Source organism: Geotrypetes seraphini, chromosome 1 (assembly GCF_902459505.1).
Source record: "Geotrypetes seraphini chromosome 1, aGeoSer1.1, whole genome shotgun sequence".
Lineage (NCBI taxonomy): Eukaryota > Metazoa > Chordata > Amphibia > Gymnophiona > Dermophiidae > Geotrypetes > Geotrypetes seraphini.
Window position 1 is genome coordinate 273,922,239 of NC_047084.1, and position 21,424 is coordinate 273,943,662.

General features: G+C 39.4%; 1 protein-coding gene across 21 annotated transcripts in view; it reads right to left on the reverse strand.

Annotated features, from left to right (window-relative positions):
* Nucleotides 1-21,424, reverse strand: part of ST3GAL5 (ST3 beta-galactoside alpha-2,3-sialyltransferase 5) — a 212,928-nt gene that overhangs the window by 152,360 nt on the left and 39,144 nt on the right. For 9 of the 21 annotated variants that reach the window (XM_033951818.1, XM_033951733.1, XM_033951727.1 and 6 more), the window contains one exon: nucleotides 20,152-20,290. The exons of the other annotated variants lie outside the window; for them this stretch is intronic. The gene's annotated coding sequence lies outside the window, so the exon portion shown is untranslated. The remainder of the gene's footprint in view (nucleotides 1-20,151; nucleotides 20,291-21,424) is intronic. 21 annotated transcript variants of the gene reach the window in all.

Below are 21,424 nucleotides of genomic sequence, written 5' to 3' on the forward strand. Positions count from 1 at the left end.
AACACAAGCAGTTTGTTTATCAGGAGATTTTATGATGCAGAATTTAAAAACAAGTAGAAACAATATACTGCCATGTGGTCCATGGATAATATAGGCAGAATGGATGGGTCATTTGGCTTATCTGCAATCATGTTTCTATAACGGCAGAAAAAGGCCAAATGGCCCATCCACAGTATTCACTATAATCCTCTCCCTAAGAGATCCCACATGCCTGTCCCATGCTTTCTTGAATTCAGACACAGTCTTTGTCTCCACCACCGCTACTGGAAGTCTCTTCCATGCATCCACCACCCTTTCTGTAAATAATTATTTCCTTAGATTACTCCTGAGCCTATCACCTCTTAACTTCATCCTATGCCCTCTCCTACCAGAGTTTTCCTTCATCTGAAAAAAGAATCACCTCCTGTACATTAATGTCATGGAGATATTTAAACGTCTCTATCATATCATAATTGAACTACATTATGTTTGTTTGTTTATTACACACTTGATTCTCTGCTGATTGTTAAAAGTTACAGCGGCTTACACATCCATAAAACATTAATTGCATTATTTACTCCTTAACACCACTTAAAAGGAGTCTAAAGCAGGTTGGCTTGCCCTAATGCAGGAATATTTAAGTTATACTATAATGAGATGCAAAACATGCCATAGCGTTAAGCTGGGCTTATTTTACTGCCTGGAAGCATCAGGTCACCAAGCTACATCCCAATACTGTTAAAGGAAATGTTTTCTGTGCGTACCCCCAACCCATGCAAAACTCCCTGATGATCTAGGGGGCAGGCAGGATTGATCACCAGTCACTCCCCCCTCACCAGTGCTAGGATCCAAATTGGTGTCAGGAACCCTAGCAGTAGTCTCAAGGTACTACAGCTAGTAGTTGTCTTTCCATAAAAGGGTTTCTTTTGCCCTTATATGGAATGATGACTCTTTGCAGTAGTGTCTTGAGACTATAACTAGATGTTGGCAGGGACATTTTGAATCCCTGTGCTGGCAGAGCAGAAGCTACCGTGGATTCCTCTTGCTCATCCCTAGACCCCCCAGGGATTTTTTAAGGGGGGTAAGCCTTCTTGACTTGGGGGGGGCACACCTCAGAAGGGATGATGCTGCACAGGGGACATTTCCTTTTTCAGCAGCTGCCCCCATTAGACGTGACCCAGATGTATCGGCCCTCGTCTTGGAGGCCTGATGTTACCAGCCAATGGACTAACGCTGCTTGTGAAGTGTCTCACAGATGCCTGCAATCTGCAGGTTCAAGACTCCAGCAGTAAACCAAGGTGTAGTAAAAGCTCTCCTTTTACTAATCCTCAATAACTTCCGCCATGTTAGAAGTTTCAAATTATACTTGCTCTTAATACAGTCCGCCTAGACTAGCTAAAGTGCATAAATATAACCATCTGTGGGAAAAAGTGACTAAAGTAGCAGATCCAAAATTTTGTGAATGGCCAATTTTTCATGCAATTGGCTCAATAAGCAATCTGCAAGTTACATGTTCAAACTTCTGTAACTTTATCAGTTTCTCATGTAAAAAAGGCTGTGGATTTGAAGTAGTTTGGTTTGTGTATCTTTTGTATTGGTGCAGTTTTGGTATTATGTTGCTGATTTCCTGCACAGGTTTGCTGTCCTAGTGCAGAGATCAGCACCAGCTGCTTGAACATTCTAACTGTCAGATTTGACATTTGGGAGGGTGACTTGGATCTGTATGGAGGAGGTGTTTTAGCTTGGGAGGCTTTTGAGGAGGTAATTATAGCTGATTTTATTGAATTTTGAATAGGAATTGGAGGTTTGGGTTGAAGTTGAGGTTGGATTTATAGATTCTGGTATTTATCAAAGGTTGAAAACATTTCTTTCTGGATGATGTGAAGAGTTGTTTTATCTGTGAAACTATTTGATGCTAGAAATAGTCTGTGAGAATCTTCTGGGAAGTGTTTTGAGAGATTCTCTGAGTAACAAATCTGTGGTGCTGATTTTTGGAGATTTTATGAGAGATCCTGTGTGAGATTCCTGTGTAATGGTGTGAGAGAAATATTGGTGAAGCAAAGTTGTGAAACTGCCTTGGAAATCTTTTTCTGGGAATAATTTCTGTAAAGAATTTTGGGAAAGGATATGCATGAAATGTTTAGAGGAAGGAACATCAATTATCTGTTATTTTCCTAGTCTAGAAAGTATTTTAGGCAACTGTGGGGTTATTCGATTTAGAATAGGGTTTTTCTTATTGATTTGGTTTTAGTTAGAGTAGTAGATTGGTTCCAGGGAGAGAGAAATCTACTAGCAACAGTGCACCAACATGGTACCCCTACCCAAAAAGGACAGAAAGCTTCCAATACACTAACCCAAGGAAAAAGGAGAATTCTGAGAAGCTGGAGGTTCTAAGATAAATTATTTAAAGAAAGTGTTCTTAGACTCATCAGTTAGTTTTCCCTGGTCAAAAGATTTTTAAAGAATAAATAATACTTATAAGAAATCCTGCATAGCAATTGCTGATGGTGAAACACAATTAATGGCATCAAAGAAGATTTTACTTGGACATTTAAAGAACTGAGCAGAAGGGAAGAAGAATTTCATTGTCTAGACTTGTTATACAGCATTTTTTTATTAAATTTTATTTCTATATTCAATTTATAGTCCTTAGTGCTTCTTTTATCTATTATATGTTTAATAAATATTTTTATTTCCAAGGTTACATTTCAAAATTATAAATATATTTTTAATGTAATTCACTCCTTCTCCTGGGGAAAGGTGTCAATTTAACCCTTGGTGTTCATGACTACAAACTAATTTTGTTTAAAGCGGGATACTCTTGAGGGGCGCTAGTGAGCACTGACTGGGATGGCAGCGTGGTGAATGAGCTCCAGCCCTAAATTTATATAAATCGAAGAAAACATCCGATTGACTAACTTTTTGCGTCTCCAAATAACAAATTTGGGTAGCCTGTCATGTCTGCATCAAAGCCAGGTAAGCGTAAAAACGCTGAGCCTGCATCTCCGCAAAAAACTACGGACGAAAAGGCTGAGGAACCGACTGCGGCCTCTATTATGGCAGAGTTACACTCGATCAGAGACCTTATTTTGGATACCAAACAGGACATAACCGAAATAAAATCGGATATTTCTACTCTTAAGGAGGAATACGCGAACGTAAAGATCAGAACGGATACCCTCGAATCTAAAATGCAAGTGTCTGAAGATTCAATTAAAGTGCTGTTTAAACAAACCGCCCGCATCACCCAGCTAGAGGCAGCCCTGGAAGATGAGAAGAACAGGGCGAAGCGCACTAGCCTACGTTTACTAGGCTTACCAGAAGGAAGGGAAGCGTGTGATCTCGCCGAGTTTTTAGCAGCCCTGCTACCAGAATTATTAAAAATTCCGCCGGAGATGAAGCTGGAGTTTGATACAGCCTACCGGGTTCCTCAACACGTGGCTAGACCGTCGAAATTTCCGAGGCCGATAGTGATCACGCTTCTGCGTCAATCTCAGGTTCAGCTCATACTGCAAAAAGCGAAACTACATGCTCCAAATATGTTTGAAGGCAGCAAATTGATATTTGTCCCTGAACTCTCTAAGGAAACAGCCAAGAAACAGAAGCAGCTTTTAGCTTACCGCCCGAAACTATCTGCTATGGGCGCTAAACATGGCCTACTGTATCCTGCGAGGCTGCGTGTTACTTTCAATAACAGCACGAAAGATTTCACCAACCCGGCAGACCTAGCTGACTACATTGAGAACATTCAGCCCACTAATATCGATAAAACCTAACCGGTGGTCTCATTGATTGAATTGATTTATCTCTGTTCTGACCTGGTAACTGTTTGCCTAATTTTGGTCTGAGAAATATATTGTTGTGTTATACCTGCGCTATATATACTTTCTAAATTTATCTGAGCATGTGGATGTTTTTCTATCTATTTGTGTTATTGTGGTTGTTGCTTGCATTTACCATGCCCTCTGAGAACTGCTCACTCACTCATGGTAACTTTTTGGCATTGTTGTTGTATTTTTTCATTTCATGTTTTCCTTCTCATAGCAGTCATACTTTCTCAATCACACTTACATAGCATTCACACAGCATTATCCATGCACCAGTTGCTTTATTTCCAGCAAAAGTTTGCACAGTCTTCTTCTATCCTACTTGAATATAAAGTACAAGTTTTCTTTGCCCAAGCCTTGGCTGCAGAGGTCATTCCACTATGGGATTTAAAAATGCAATATTGTTCAATCAGAAAGTCTTCCTGTATGCTGTTTGTTCACACTCAAATATTCCCTTTCTATATATTACTATGGTATTCAAGGCATTCACAGCTTACTGAGAATATGAGATTAATAGTTACATTATTTGCTAATACTATTATGTGTTCTTACCTTTATTATTTCACAGATATATATGATGTGGGATCTTTCTTTTGTATGTTACATTGCATTGCTGCAGAACACTTGGATTGCATATTGAGTCTACTATTTTCTAATGCAAATATGTCCTATCATTACCTATGAGTGCCATAATAATTAACATATGTGACTCATTTCTATTGTTTTGGGAAATACTTATATTGGCACTGAATAATCCTCTTCCTATGGTTATTATGCATGAACTAATATATCTCCTTCATAACTTTTAGTATGACCATTACTTGTTTTTCTTTAAATGTTAAAGGATTTAATAACCCTATAAAACGATGTAAAATACTTCGATACACTGAACAATATAACCCTGATATAGTGCTGTTTCAAGAAACTCACCTAAACCAAACAGAATCCATTAAGATTTCACCTAAATGGGCTTATCCGCCTATGTTTTCTCCAGCGGTGGGTAAGAAAAATGGTACTCTTGTTTTGATAAAAAGAAGAGCTGACATCAAAATTCTGTCACACTCAACAGATGATATAGGTCGATGGGTTGCTGTGAATCTAATTATTGGTGATTTCAAATTACAGATTATAAACATATATGCTCCTAATATAGATGAGCCCAACTTTTTTCACGCCATTGCTGATTTAATAGCTGCATCAGGTGATTTACCCTGTATACTAGGTGGTGATTTCAACCAAATATTAGACAAAGCGCTTGATAGACAATCTAACGCAGCTTATAGAACTACAAAATCGTGGACCAGTATCCAGGACCTGATGTGCCAAACAAAATTGATTGATATATGGCGTACTCTACATCCTGGTGACCGCACATATACATTTTACTCTCCACCTCATGTATCTTACTCCAGGATAGATTATTTTTTGATAAGTTATGCACTGTCACAACACGTTATAGAAGCTCAGATTAATCCCATTTCAGTATCTGACCATGCTTCCATATCACTTCAAATTAATAATATTGATAATCCACCTAAGATGAATCAGTGGAGATTTAATTCATCCCTATTAACTGAGGAAGAGTTCTTACTGCATGTCAAGAAGCATATCATAGATTACTTTGATTTCAATATAGTAACAGATACATCTTGGCAATGCACGTGGGATGCCTTTAAGGCCTACATAAGAGGTATTGTAATCTCTTATGTAGCAAATAAACGTAAAAAACGTAAATCTGAAATTCAACTATTGGAACAACAATTACAGAATATGGAGCGTCAACACCTATCCGACTTATCGAATCCTGTTACACAAGCATCTTTACATAAACTAAGATTCCAATACAATTTGATGCTGAGTACAGAAGCCTCTAAAGAATTGTTTAAGAAATCTGCTCACTACTATACTAGTATGAATAAATGTGGCCGTCAACTCGCCAATTATTTAAAAATACAATCAGAAAAAACCTCTATTCCGGCAATCTGCTCTTCTAATGGCCACATATTACAAAATACTGAGAACATTTGCAAAGAATTTCACTCTTTTTATACTGAGCTCTATACATCTGAAAATCCTGATACGGATCTATTTCAGCCTTTTCTTTCATGTTTACAACATCCTACTTTTCCTGAGGCTGACCGGGACCTACTGGCTGAAGATATAACTTGCATTCAGATAGAACAGGCCCTGCAATCTATGGCCAAACACAAAACACCAGGTCCAGACGGCCTGTCGGTGGAATTTTATTGTGCTTTTAAGAATGAACTTATTCCACATATGACTCAATACTTTGATTTCCTAGCACAGCATGGCATGGCTAATGGTTCATTTACTGAAGCAATCACTATAGTACTACCGAAACCGGGTAAGGACCCAATGAAAGTATCTAACTATAGACCATTGTCATTGATAAATGTCGATGCAAAGATATATGCAAAGGTATTAGCAAATAGACTAGCTGAAGTACTACCTAACATCATTTCTCCAGATCAAAATGGATTCATGAAAAATAGACTTTCCAGTGATAACATGAGATTATTTGCTCATATGCTTCTGCAAGCACAACAGTCTTCAAAACCAATGGTGGCCATTGCCTTGGATGCGGAAAAGGCATTCGATCGTGTAGAATGGACTTATATGTTTCACGTGTTACATTGGTTTGATGCACCAGAGGCCTTTATTCGTATGGTGAGAGTACTATACTCTAATCCTAATACCAAAATAAGGATTAATGATATCTTCTCTGAATCGTTCCGACCGTCTAGAGGCACAAGACAAGGTTGCCCCCTATCCCCGCTTCTATTTAATGTGGCTTTGGAACCTTTGCTAATTGCCATTCGATCTTCATCTGATGTTATTGGGATGCGTATTGCTGAATGGGACTTTAAATTATCAGCATACGCCGACGATATAATGATCTACTCAACGCTGGATTCCATACCCTCCATCTTAAGGATCATTACCAACTACGCTGCAATTTCTGGTTATAAATTAAATTCTACAAAGACTGAGGTCATGCCTTTGGCCAATGATAACTGTGGCGATGTTATACGTCAATATGGCCTCAAATACTCAGCTACTAAACTAAAATATCTTGGTGTTTACTTTGCTCCGACTATAGAGGAAACCTTACTTCACAATGAAGAACTTCTACTATCCATCATCAAAGATGTTACGTCAAGATGGACACCTTTGAAACTCAGTTGGTGGGGCCGTTTAGACTCCATTAAAATGGTCTTGGCTCCCAAACTTACTTATATTCTTTCTATGCTACCGTTTCTTTTTCCCAACACAACATATGCTAAAATGGAGTCTCGATTAGCAGACTATTTATGGAATCATAAGTCCCCTAGAATTGCTCTCAAGAAGCTGAAATGTCTCAAACAACATGGGGGAGTAAATTTCCCTAGCTTATACGAATACCATCTAGCATTTTTAGGACGCCAAGGTTCACAGTGGCTGACAGAACGACATCTTTCTAATGCTCCTAACTGGTTGATTTTAGAAAGACATTTATACCAACAACTTTCTTTGAGATTCTACCCATTCATAACACTGCCACTTAATGGGAAAACTAACCCAATATTACACTCTACAGCAAAAGTAATGAAAGAATTGGATTCCATGGCCCACATTAAGTGGAATTCTACAACTCTTTCTCCTATTTGGCTCAATCCACACATAAAAATTCAGGGTCAGCACATCGAATGGAAATCTTGGATCAAAGCTGGCATATGGTCAATATCTCAATTGATGACGAATGGAAACTTATCTACGTTTGCATCTATATCTGAGGCTTACAAGCTCTCCCCATCGCAATTCTACGCTTGGTTTCAATTGCACCACTGCTTACGTGATTACTTGAGTAGATCAGTATTATCTACAGATATTCCTACCATACTAACCTGGTGTGAGGAATATAGTTTACAGAAAGGAGAGGCTTCGAAATGGTACAAGTTGATAAAACTCGCCAAATTTCAACCTCCTACTGCTTTATATGATATCTGGACCAGAGACTTATCCTGTTCACTCACTACCAAAGCTTGGGAAGCTATTTGGATTACCTCTTATAGCTCTTTAAAATCAGCTGCGATTAAACAGCTGGTCCTATTTTTGTATCACAAAGCGTATTGGACCCCTTATAAACTATCTAAGCTGCCTTCAATATCATCCAATTTATGTTGGTCTTGCGCATCTCAAGTAGGAACTCTGGAACACATGCTCTTCTCCTGTAGGCTATTACGTCCTTATTGGGCCAAAGTATGGTCTATCATATGTGAAATTTTACCTATTTCTGATAATATTTCTTATGCAGTAATTATTATAGGATGTACTGCATTGACCTGTAAACTCAATAGGAAAGAAAGCAAATTATCGCAATGTATGTTACTTGTAGCTATAAAGGTTATATTATCTCATTGGAAAGACTTCACAGCTCTCAATGTACATGAATGGTGGAATTCCTTTTGTTTATATGCTAAATACGAGAAGTCCCTGGCGGACAATGATAAATCAACACACCACTCATTTTATTCAATGTGGACTCATGTTATATCATATTCTCTTAATTAGTGAATGATTGTTTCTCAACTACTGTTGTATAAATTGTGGAATGGATAGTGCTGTATTTCTACTGCTATTGGAAACGTGAAATGATGTTGTTGTACTTTGTTATTTTTACTTTATTTTGCTGAAAACTAATAAAACTTATTGAACTAAAAAAAAAAAAAAAGCGGGATACTCTTTACCTCAGTCTGAAAAGGAGGGGGTTATAATAAAATGGCATAGTCGGCAGGATAGATTTTACTACATTTAAATAGCGTAGTCGGCTGCAGGATAGATTTTTGCTTATGACATCTGACAAGATTTTTGAGTGTATTATTCCAGAAATCTTTAAATCTATTATAGGACCTATGAGCAAATTTGAAATTAATGTGTTGCTTTATGATGAGTTGCATTGTGGTTAACTAAAAATTTTTCCTGGGTAATATTAAATCTTCCTGAGAGACAGAGGGTTTGGTTTTTTTTTTTACATTGTAAATGGCAAAATACAGAGATGAAGAGAGCTGGGCCTACAGATGGAGAAAAGATCAAGAGGAAGAAGAGTTAGAATGACCAAGATATAGGCAGAAGTTCTGTAATACCAGGAAGAAAAGAGGAGATTATTATGATACTTTGTCTGAGCTGCAAGAGTGGAATCGTGAAGAATATTGGCAGCTACCTATGCTGTCATCTATCCATATACAGTAGCTGTTGCTGAGTGTCATTTTTTTTTGTATATGGCTAACTTTTTTTTTTAAGTACAATTGGTGCTGCTGCTGAGTATAAAACTAAATTATTTGGGTTTATATGTTCAGTGGCTGAATACTGTCACTTGGACGCATAAGTTACATGTCTATGTGTCACTCTTCTCTCCCCCAGAAACCCCCAAATCTCAACCCCCATTTCCAGATGGACAACTTGTGACATCATACATCTATAGTAGAAACTCGATTATCTGAATTTCAGTTATCTGGACTCATATCTTGTGATTCAACAACTACAGTAATTATAATTACCAACTGGTATTGGCATCAAATTCATAATTACAATAAGTTACTGTGCCAGTGTTCGATTCTACTGATCAAAATGTGTCCATTTTGAGAATTTATATTTGCTGTCTATATTTTGCACTATATTTGTCTATTTTTCTATAGTTACTGATATTGCATATTTTAAAGTAATCTGCCATGACATCATTGAAAAAAACTAAAACTCGTAAATGATAATTAACATTTTCTCTGTGTACAGTGTGCTTTGTGTTTTTTTTAAAGTTTATGTTTACCATTATGAATTAATAAGATATTGTGTGTACATGAAAAATGAATGGAGGAAATTGGGACAGGTAGGATTGGGGGTGGGGCTGAATATTAATAGATGTCCCGTTTTGATGAAAAAAATAAATGGTCACGTTATGTATTGGTGAGGGAGGGGGGTCAAACACACATAGATACACCTAATAAAAGTACTCTTTAATGAATTTTCAAAAGAGAAATCACCCAGTAAACTACACTACAAGACACATACTTTGTCCTTGCTGTCTGCACAGTGAGATGGGGACAGTAAAGTATCACACCTACTTCTGAAAATTCCAATACATATGTAATTTTCCTTCCCAGACCAAACCCAAAGGTCTTGGGAATACCTCTTTCACCCAGCTAAAAATGCATACATACTGTGGAAAGCCAAAACGTACTTTCTGCTGCTCAAAGGGTAGTAAATGGCTTTGAAAATGCCCTCATGAATTTTAATATTATTTCAACTGCTAGAATTGCTTTAGTATCTTTATAAAAACCAATTGCGGCGGGTGGGGCAAATTTTCCAAATTTTTATAGATATTTTTATAGATATCAAGCATTTATTCTGCGTCAGGGTATGTATTGGATCCTTCCTGAAGTCTTGGAGCGTCTGCCGGATTGGCTTTATTTAGAATGGCAACTCATGTCCCCATTGCATTATGCCATATTTTGAGTATCAAGATGCTAAGGATTTATAAGAACATGGAAAACATTAAAATTCATTGACAAGCTAACATCTATACCAGGGATCTCAAAGTCCCTCCTTGAGGGCCACAATCCAGTCGGGTTTCCAGGATTTCCCCAATGAATATGCATTGAAAGCAGTGCATACACATAGATCTCATGATATTCATTGGGGAAACCCTGAAAACCCGACTGGATTGCAGCCCTCAAAGAAGGACTTTGAGACCCCTGATCTATACCAAAACAACAATCCACGTGTCAATCTATATGGCTAAACTTCAAGATTCAAATTGGCAAGTTTAAGATCATCTGGAAGCATTGGATGCAAGCAGGTATACGTTCTTTAGGAAGATGCGATATCAAATGGGAGAATGCTTGATTTTTCACAACTGCAACAATCATTTGGCATAGCAAAGTCTCAAGTTTATAAATGGTTGCAGTTGAAGCAGGCCATTCAGAAAGGGTTCCCTGATTGGCAAAATTTAAAAGATCAGTATAGTTTGCCAGACCTATGCTTCCAGAAGGCTGCCCAGTGGTATAAATTAATATCGGAATATTTGAACAAAAAAACAAAAACTAGTCTGAGAGAGATTTGGAGCATTGAGATTAAGCAGCAATAAGGTGATTAGCAGTTTGGTCAGCTTATGCTTGCCTCTACACTGAAGAGGAAAAAGGGAGACATCACCTTTACAACTCCCATGCAGTGGTGTAGTAAAGGGGGTGGGGGCTGTGAGGTGGACCACCCCAGGCACAGTCTTTGCAGAGGCCCAAGCATGTCTCCTCCTCTCCACGTACCACTTTAAAATATTTGCTGAACATTTCAAGAGGGGAAGGCATACGGCACAGTGGGGAGTAATGGAGGCACAGCAAAGCCGTGCACTACCGCCCCAGGCACCAACCTCCCTCATTATGTCACTGCTCCCATGATCAAGAGCATCAGCATTCAACAAATACAAAGTTTATAAACATATTAAAATTTAGAAAAAGAAAGACAAAGCTTATACTAGCCTTCTTGGAGAGAGAGAGAAAGAGAGAAAGAAAAAGAGAAAGAGAAAAAGAGAGAGAGAGAGAGAGAGAGAATCGAACAACAGATTTTATTATTCAACTGAATATGAATAATGGGCATTGAGCTTTAACAAAACAAATAAAATCAGCAACGTGAAATCAAAGATCTACCCCCTCTTTTACAAAATTGTGATAGCAGTTTCCAGCATGGGGAGCCGCACTGAATGGTCCTCGCTGCTCCCGATGCTCATTGAGTTCCTGTGAGCGTCAGAATCAGCGCGGGCCATTCAGCGCAGCTCCCCATGCTAGAAACTGCTATCGCAGTTTCGTTAAAGAGGGGGCAAGTGTTTATTTCAGCAGGATTTAGTACAGTAGGGCCCCAGATTGTTCGTATTCAAACTGAAATCACTATTCGGCCAAATCTGAATAATGTATCCAAGGCACTATTCAGTGTCGAATCTAAATCAAATCTTTGGTACAGCCCTAATATATAAAATTTAACTAGCTTCTGATTTTCAATTATAACCTGAAAACTGACCTTCGATTGGGAATTTTGGATTTCCAAATAGAAATCATAAAACAAAACTAAAAATCCCTTTCCTCTACCTCTCCAGTGGCATTATCTGTCAGCTACAGCAGTTTAAGGAAGTGTTTGACAACAGGGATATTTAAACATTACTATAATCCCCCACCAATCAATTTTTCAAATATGTATATTAGGCTCACTACAATATTCTCAGTGCTGCCTTTTTCTAGGAGAGTCCTTGGTATTGTTATAGAATTGGTAGAATAAACCAACAGTCCTGAATTATTTTTATAAGGTTGTATATTAATTCATACAAAAAAGGAGAAGAAAAAACTCTGTACCCAAACCAAGGTAAGCAAAAAAAAAAAAAAATTAGTCAGAGAATAGATCATCAAGCTGGAAAATATGCTTTAATAAAAACCATATGTAGTGGAACCAGAAACCGGCTCCGACACAGACCATGTTTTAGCTACAAAGCCTGCATCATAAGACCATAAGAATGGCCTTACTACAGGGTTGCCCAAGCCCGGTCTTCGAGATCTACTGGCAGGCCAGATTTTCAGGATATCTACAATGAATATGCATGGGAAAGATTTGCATACCAAGAAGGCAATGCGATCAAATCTCTCTCATGCATATTCATTGTGCATATCCTGAAAACCTGGCCTGCCAATTGATCTCAAGGACCGGACTTGGGCAGCCCTGCCTTACTGGGTCAGATCAATGGTCCATCAAGCCAGTAGCCCGTTCTCACGGTGGTCAATACCTAGTACCTGGCCAAAACTCAAGGAGTAACAACATTCCATGCTACCGATCCAGGGCAATTAGTGGCTTCCCCCATATCTTTCTCAATAACAGACTATGGACTATTCCTCCAGGAAAATGTCCAAACCTTTCTTAAAACCAGTTACACTATACACTCTTATAGATCAATATAAAAGTCGTCTTTTCCTTATAATGACTGGGATAGCCATCCAGATGATCACCCGAATTTGGACGAAATATGATCGATTAAATTATTCGTTCTGGTGGGCAAGTCTTTGCTCTAGTTATAGATTTGAAAGAATGCTGAAAATTTAGGGCATGGCAATATATTTAAATTAATATGGGGCCCATTGGCATCTTATGTTGCCTCATTGTAATTGTTTGTTAACTGTGAATCAGTTTGTTCTTTACTATGGTACATATCCAGGGCAGGGGGGGGGGGGGAGCGAGGGATTCTTTATGTCATAAATTGATTTTTGAATATTTATAATTGGGATCGGTGTGAAGATATCATTATTCAGAATAGATAGGATATTTATGATAATATATGTTTGTGTTATACGGAATGATAATTGTTTGGGTGGATGGGTGGGTGATTATGAACATGAGAAAGATGAATGTGCTTTTATTGTATTACTATGAGTTGCACTGGTTGCACTGCATTTGAAAATGAATAAAGAATTTAAAATTTAAAAAAAACAGTTACTCTATCCGCTCTTAACACATCCTCTGGCAATGCGTTCCAGAGCTTAACTATTCTCCGAGTGAAAATTTTTTTCCTCCTATTGGTTTTAAAAGTACTACCCTGTGACTTCGAGTGTCCCCTAGTCTTTGTAATTTTTGACGGAGTGAAAAATCGATCCACTTGTACTCATTCTACTCCACTCAGAAGTCCAGAGGGAGTTTCTTCTTGGTTAGAGATAGACAGCGACCGAGACCGTTACAAAAGAACAGGGAATGCATGGGGAGAGAGATTCAGCCCCTCCATCAGCAGTGGCACCGCTAGCTCCTACTGGCTATTTGGTGAACTAGAGCGATTGGCACTACAGCAAGAAAGTTGCAGTTACTATGTAGGTATTTATTTAAGTATTTATTTAATTCGTTTTCATTCCCGTCCTCCCCAAAGAGCTCAGAACAGGTTACAGGTTAACATACATAATATACTGTGTAATTAACAGGTTACAATTTGCCATAGTTACAGTACAAGTTGTTCAGTGCAAGTTTTTATCCTAACTCGACACATACTAAGGATCTAATACCAATACAGTACTCCCCCGATATTCGGAACCCCTGCAAATCTTGAAAAACTGTGAATATGGTTTTCAGCATGGGAGACAGAAGAGAGCAGCCAGAGCGCCTTCGAGTGAAGGAAATCACTCGCGGTATGCTCCGACTGCCTCTTCCTGCACTAAAGTCGAGCCTCACCAATCAGGAGCTGTTTTGACACGCAGCTCCTGATTGGTGAGGCCCAACTTTAGTGCAGGAAGAGGCGGTTGGAGCATACTGCGAGCGATTTCCTTTACTCGCCGGTGCTCCAGCTGCTCTCTCCTGCCTGATCATTCGCGGTCAGAAAATACCGCAAATGACTGGGATCACGAATCGCCGACCATGAATGGCCGGGCGAGCACTGTATACATAACACAGTAGAATTTCAGCTATCCAGCACCCATGGGGACTGGTGGATACCGGATAACTGTCTTTCTGGTTAATTGAGGGTGTGTTAAAAATCTTGCCCAACAGGTCAAAGGGCTGGAAAGTGGAGAGTTGCAGATTCCAGGGTGGCAGCGAGAAGCAGGAAAAAAAAAAAATCAGAGGGCTGGGAAGTGGTAAAGAAGAGTTGCAGATTTCACTCAGCATGACAGTGAGAAGCAGAAAAGGTCAGAGGAATGGAAAATGGCAAAGAGAGATGCAGATTCCATTCAGAAAGATAAGCTGTTGAAGCTTTACAATGAGAGCAATTACCAGAAATTAATGAAAACCAAACACACATTGAAAAGTGTATAAAATGAAGATTTAGATCGTTTGATGATTCAGTGGGTTAGGCAAATTAGGCATGAACGCATGCCACTGACTGGTTTGACAGTAATGAAGCAAACACAAAAATACCATCAAGAACTGAACACTGACCTGGAGTGTGAATATTCAGAAGGTTGGCTGCGAAATTTAAGAAGTGCCATAGTGTTAAATATCTCAAAATCTGTGGTGTAAAAGCTTCTGCTAACATAGTAGTATAGTAGATGATGGCAGATAAAGACCCGAATGGACCATCCAGTCTGTCCAACCTGATTCAATTTAATTTTTTTTTTTATTTTTTTCTTCTTAGCTATTTCTGGGCAAGAATCCAAAGCTCTACCCGATACTGTGCTTGGGTTCCAACTGCCGAAATTTCCGTTAAAACCTACTTCAGCCCATCTACACTCTCCCAGCCATTGAAGCTTTCCCCAGCCCATCCTCCACCAAATGGCCATATACAGACACAGACCGTGCAAGTCTGCCCAGCACTGGCCTTAGTTCAATTTTTAATATTATTTTCTGAATCTAGATCTTCTGTGTTCATCCCACGCTTCTTTGAACTCGGTCACAATTTACTCTCCACCACCTCTCTCGGAAGCGCATTCCAGGCATCCAGTTTTCTAAATTACATGCTTGATTCAATTAATAGAGGCATAAGAATTCAAAACAAGGAGTTCAGTCTTAAGTATTAACTTGCCAGTGCCTGGAAAGATGTAACTAGATCAGCAAAAAAAAAAAAAAATGCTTAGCAAAAACTTTGGCCATCAACAATGGACTACAAGGACAGGCACAAGATGTAGAAGTAAAGGGGACGCTGGGAACCAGTGATCACAATATGATCCGCTTTGACATGGATACAGGGGTGAAACATCGATCCAGAACAACGGCCACGGCACTAAACTTCCGAAAAGGAAATTGCGAAGGGATGAGACTCATAGTGGGGAAAAAGATAAGCACTGAAAAACACTAGAGCAGGCATGGTCCCTTTTTAAGGACACAGTCACCGAGGCGTAAAATCTGTATATACCATGTATCAATAAGGGAGCCAAGAGGAAAAAAAACAAAGAACCGGCGTGGCTCATTGTAGCAGTGAAGGAAGCGATCAGAGACAAGACTTCATTTAAGGAATGGAAAAGGTCAAAAACGGACAAAAACTGGAAAAAGTACAAACAGCATCAATACAAGTGCCATAAAGCGGTAAAAGGAGCCAAAAGAGACTACGAGGAAAAAATAGCCAAGGAGGCAAAAAACCTCAAGCTGTTCTTTCGATATATTAAGGGGAAACGACCCGCATAGGAAGCGGTGGGACCGTTGGATGATAATGGAATAAAGGGAGTGCTAAAGGAGGACAAAGCCATCGCCGATAAACTGAACACATTTTTTGCGTCTGTATTTACCAAAGAGGACATACACAACATACCGTAACCCAACAGGCTATACACTGGAGGCGAAGATGGGAAACTGACAAGGTTGACGGTCAGTCTAGAAGAAGTATGCAGGCAGATTGATAGGCTTAAGAGCGACACATCCCTGGGACCGGATGGCATCCATCCGAGGGTCATTAAGGAACTGAATGGGCTGTAGCTGAACTAATAGCTTCAACTAATAGCCAATCTGTCGATCAGATCGGGAAGGATTCTGGAAGACTGGAAGATGGCGAATGTTACGCCGATCTTCAAAAAAGGTTTGAGGGGAGATCCGGGAAACTACAGACCGGTGAGTCTGACCTTGGTACCGGGAAAGATGGTAGAGGCGTTGATAAAGGACCACATCATTGATCACCTTGACGGACACAATCTGATGAGGACCAGTCAGCACGGCTTCAGCAAAGGATGATCTTGCTTGACAAACTTGCTGTACTTCTTCGAGGGGGTAAACAGGCAGATAGACAAGGGTGACCCGGTCGACAGCGTAAGATTAGAGAAACTGGGCCTCTTCTCCCTTGAACAGAGGAGATTGAGAGGGAACATGATCCAAACATTCAAGGTACTGAAGGAGATACACTTAGTAGATAAGGACAGGTTGTTCACCTTCTCCAAGGTAGAGAGAACAAGAGGGTACTCTCTAAAGTTGAAAGGGGATAGATTCCACATGAACGTAAGGAAGTTCTTCTTCACCCAGAGAGTGGTGGAAAACTGGAACACTCTTCCGGAGGCTGTTATAGGGGAAAACACCCTCTGGAGATTTAAGACAAAGTTGGACAGGTTCCTGTTGAACCAGTACGTAAGCAGGTAGGGCTGATCTCCAGGAACTGGTCTTTGACCTGTGGGCCACCATGGGAGTGGATTGCTGGGCACGATGGACCACTGGTCTGACCCAGCAGCGGCAAATTCTTATGCTCTTATCCTTTGGCTTTTTAAAGCTAGTCTCCCTGTAGCATGACCACATTCCATACACAAAATTTTCTCTTTCTTTCTTTCTTTTTACTATCTCCTCTCTCTCTTTTTCCTCTCTCCCTTTTTCTTTCTCTCTTTCAAGGTTTACTAAGTATTTTGTATATAGTTTGTCATAGTAATTGCATCCTTAGTAGAAAATGTGTGCTTTTATCTTATATTCCCAAATATGTATATTTAGTTTTGTTGGAGCTAAATTATTTAAGTTTGCTTGAATTATTGCCTGACCCAAGAGATTATTAATTCTGAGGGACTTAAAATAAAAATGATATGGTTTTATAATTCTGTTTGGAGTTAAAGTATATTAATTTGATGGTTTTAAAAGTGAATTTCTGATGTGGTCTCTGAGCCAGCAGAGCCATCGGTTCTGAAAAAAGTGTTAAAATGCACTTATTCAATGGAGAACAAAAAGACAACCAGGGTGGATACCAGTGACACTACACTATAATGCAGTAGTTCTCAACCCTGTCCTGGGGACCCCCCAGCCAGTCGGGTTTTCAAGATATCCCTAATGAATATGCATGAGAGAGATTTGCATACCTGTCACTTCCATTATATGCAAATCTCTCTCATGCATATTCATTAGGGATATCTTGAAAACCCGACAGGCTGGGGGGGTCTCCAGGACAGGGTTGAGAACCACTGCTATAATAGAAGGTGTATCAGTAGAACAGGATGTAGGCCAGCATCTCTTCACTACTCCAGTCTGCAAGAACAATAGAAGCTCATCACATCATTTTAAGCCACTCAAAGAAGATTCAATCAGATGACCTCATCCACCTAGGAACACAGAAAAAGGCTAGGCTACTATGCATCATGGGTCCAAAAAATGTAATCATGACATCATTCACCTAGGACTCTATTTTTAGAACAGGTCTCAACCCTATAAATATGACGTGAAATCCTTTCTCGCAACACTTGCTCTCTCTGGAACCAGCCTTGGATCAAGCTGCAACAGCTCTCTTTTCCCTGGATCACCATGCTGCAACATCATTCCTCTCTGCAAACATGTGCTTCTAAACCATGTACTCGGCCCTATCATGCGCCCTCTTCTCCATTTTAAGGACTATTCACATCGTAACTTTTGAATCCAGATAAATTGATCCTTTTGTTTTAGTAATAATTTTGTCTAGTGTATCCTATTATCTTTGCTTAAAAATCCTATCTGTAACTGCTTTACCTGCTTGATTTTAATTTTATGTTTAATCTTGCTTGGTGAGAAATAAAATTTGAGTTTATTTGCAAATGCTTTGAATCCTGGTCTTTTTAACTTAATACATTATATTATATAGAGCTAAATTTTAATCAAGCAAGCTAATTTTTCCCATATTGATATTTCTTTATAAGTTATATTCCTCTCTTTGAGAGTGATATAGCTTATTGGTGGAGTTCCATTCATCTAATACTTTTATAACATCCCCAACATTTCACTCACTTCCAATCTACTGACGGCATCCCTCGACTACAAGACTTTTAGAAAAGAAATAAAGACCATACTCTTCAAGAAAGCTCTGAAAAAAGAAATAATACCACAAGTCTCAAACTCCACCTCTCACTAAAGCCAACTACCCCAAACAAATAACCTTACCCATTTCTCATTCTTTTTGAAAATGACCATTTTTTTTTTTTTTGTAAGTTCTTGTTGTAATGCATCTTGGATAATTCTTTTGTAATCCGCCTTGAACTGCAAGGTAATGGCGGAATAGAAATCCCTAATGTAATATAATGTAATGTAATGCTATCCCGATTGCTGCTCTATTTCAAGATGACTTAAAAGGGGCATAAAATGGGCATAGGATGCACTAATCACCAAACTAACTAGTTAGCACATCCATAACATGGGAGCCATTGACGCTTCCTACACAGGAGATGCTAAGGATACAGAATCATGGCACACCACAGCAAGATAATTCTAGTGGCGCCGGATTGTCCAAGGTACCCTTGTTATGCAGATCTGGTACATCTACAGTTGGATCAGGGTCTCAAACTTCCCTGACATTCACATCTACTCATGCAGCGCCCAACAGCTCTAGTCTGCAAAGGCTATTCAGATGGAGTGGTTGCTACTATCTTAAAGAGTAAAAGAAGTCAACTGTTGCAGCGTATGTGAAGGCCTGGAAGTGTTTCCAATCCTGGTGTACTTGAAGGGGTGAGGACCTGAGTTCTGAGTCGATCTCTGTAGTGCTCGCCTTTCTCCAAGAGGGTCTGGAAAAGAATCTAGCAATCGGCTTGAGTTCAGATAGGCGGTCTTTCTTGCTTTTGTTCCAAGCACCATGGGAGCACTCTTAAGGCTCATCTGGATGTGGTTAGATTTTTATTAAAGGGCGCATTACGATTCTGCCCTCCACTGCGGCAGCCATTTCCAACTTGGAATCTTAATCTGGTTCTCAGAGTACTTGCGAGTCCACCTTATGAGCTGCTGGACAAGATTCTGTGGTGGATCTCACCATCAAAACAGACTTTGTCCTGTAGAGATCCCGTTCTTAGAATTACGGACTCTACTGTGACCCTGCACACTGTCTAACTCTTTCTTGCCGAAAGTGGTTTCTATCTTCCACATCAATGAGTAGGTGCGTGTTTGCCAGCCTATGCACTGTCCGGTTTGGCCAAACATGACAAGGTATTGAAATCTCTAGATGTGTACAGGCTTTTGCTAAGATATTTGGAGGTCACAAACGAGTTTCGTTTGTTAGATCATCTGTTTGTCCTGGTTGGACCAGTCCAGAAGGGACAGCCGGCATCAAAGGCATCGATTTCCAGGTGGATTCATAAGGCCATTTATTTCACCTATATCGAAGCAGGAAAGTGGCCTATCTCAACGAAGGTCTACTCAATGCAAGGCATTGCTTCCTCATGGGTACAATCTTCAGTAATTTCCCAAGAAGAGATTTGTAGAGCCCCTCTTGGTGTTCTTTGCCTGCATGAAGTTCTCTGCCTTCATGGTGCTCTCTGCCTTCATGAAGTTTTACAGAATAGATATGGCAGCCAAGAAGGATTCTGTATTTGGATCTTCGATTCTGGTGGCATCAGTCCCACCCTAAATTTGAGGGGTTGCTCTATTATGCCTCGAAGGTTCAGGAATAGAGTAGGGTTATACAAGAAGGAAAGATTAAAGTTCTTACCTCGTTAATCTTCTTTCTTTCTGCCTGAACCAGAAAAGGCTGCTGCATAGCTGCTATGAGCCACAGACCAAACCAGAAGACAGGAGGAGCTATCTGTGACTAGCTTAACTGCAAGCAAGCAGCTGTAGCGTGGGATGGCCTAGAACAGAAGAAAACAGCTGCATCACAAAGAGGGACTGAGCTGAAAGTGAACTGTCATTTGTCATAGCTTGTGGCAGCCTAGTGTTCCATCCTATACCAAAGGAGAGAGACTGGAGAAGGAGAAATATAAATGCCATAAAAGGTTTTGAAAATTCCCTAAATTAAGCAGGTAAAAAACCCCAAGGGGAGTCTAAATCAATAGACAAAACAAGAAAAACAGAAACTAACAACAGAGAAAATTAGACTTTGGTCCACAGACCAAGTTTCCTAAATATTTGCTCACCTCTCTAAAATAAGCATGCTAATTAATCACTATTTTTAGACCAATCTTTATGACCTTTACAAATCTTTTATCATCAAGAAGAGGAAACACAGAATCTTTTCTTTTTCCTTTCCCTTGTTTATTTTCTGGTGAGATATGCCCCACAGTTAATGTAACCAGAGCCTCATGCCCTATATAGATTTCAGATGCCCGAGACTTCTTAAATGTCAGCTAATCAGAGTACAAACACACTTTGTAAATGGAGTACCATAACCATCTGAAATGAAGCTTTAATCTTAGTTTCAATTTGTGTATGTTGTCAAGACTCCCAAGCTGCATGCTCAACTGTCTAAATATATTTGAATGCCAAGACTGATCTGCCATTTTAGAAATCTAGGTAGGTTTTCAGGATTGCCACAGTGAAAGTATATGACATCTATTTTGCATGCACTGCCTGCACTGAGAGCAAAATACATCTTATGCCAGGGGTGCCCACACTTTTTGGGCTTGCGAGCTACTTTTAAAATGACCAAGTCAAAATGATCTACCAACAATAAAATTTTAAAAAAAACACAAAGCACACTGTACGCAGAGAAAATGTTAATTATCATTTATATTCTGGGGTTTTTTCAAAGAGGTCAAGGCAGATGACTCTATGCAATGTCACCTCAGTAACAACCATACAAAAATAGACAAATATACCCCCTCCCATTTTATTAAACCGCGATAGCAGTTTTTAGCTAAGGGAGCTGTGCTGAATGCCCCTCTCTGCTCTCGACACTCATAGGCTCCCTGTGCTAAAATCCGCTACTGCGGTTTAGTAAAAAGGGGCCATAGTGCAAAATATAGATAGCAGATATAAATTCTCAA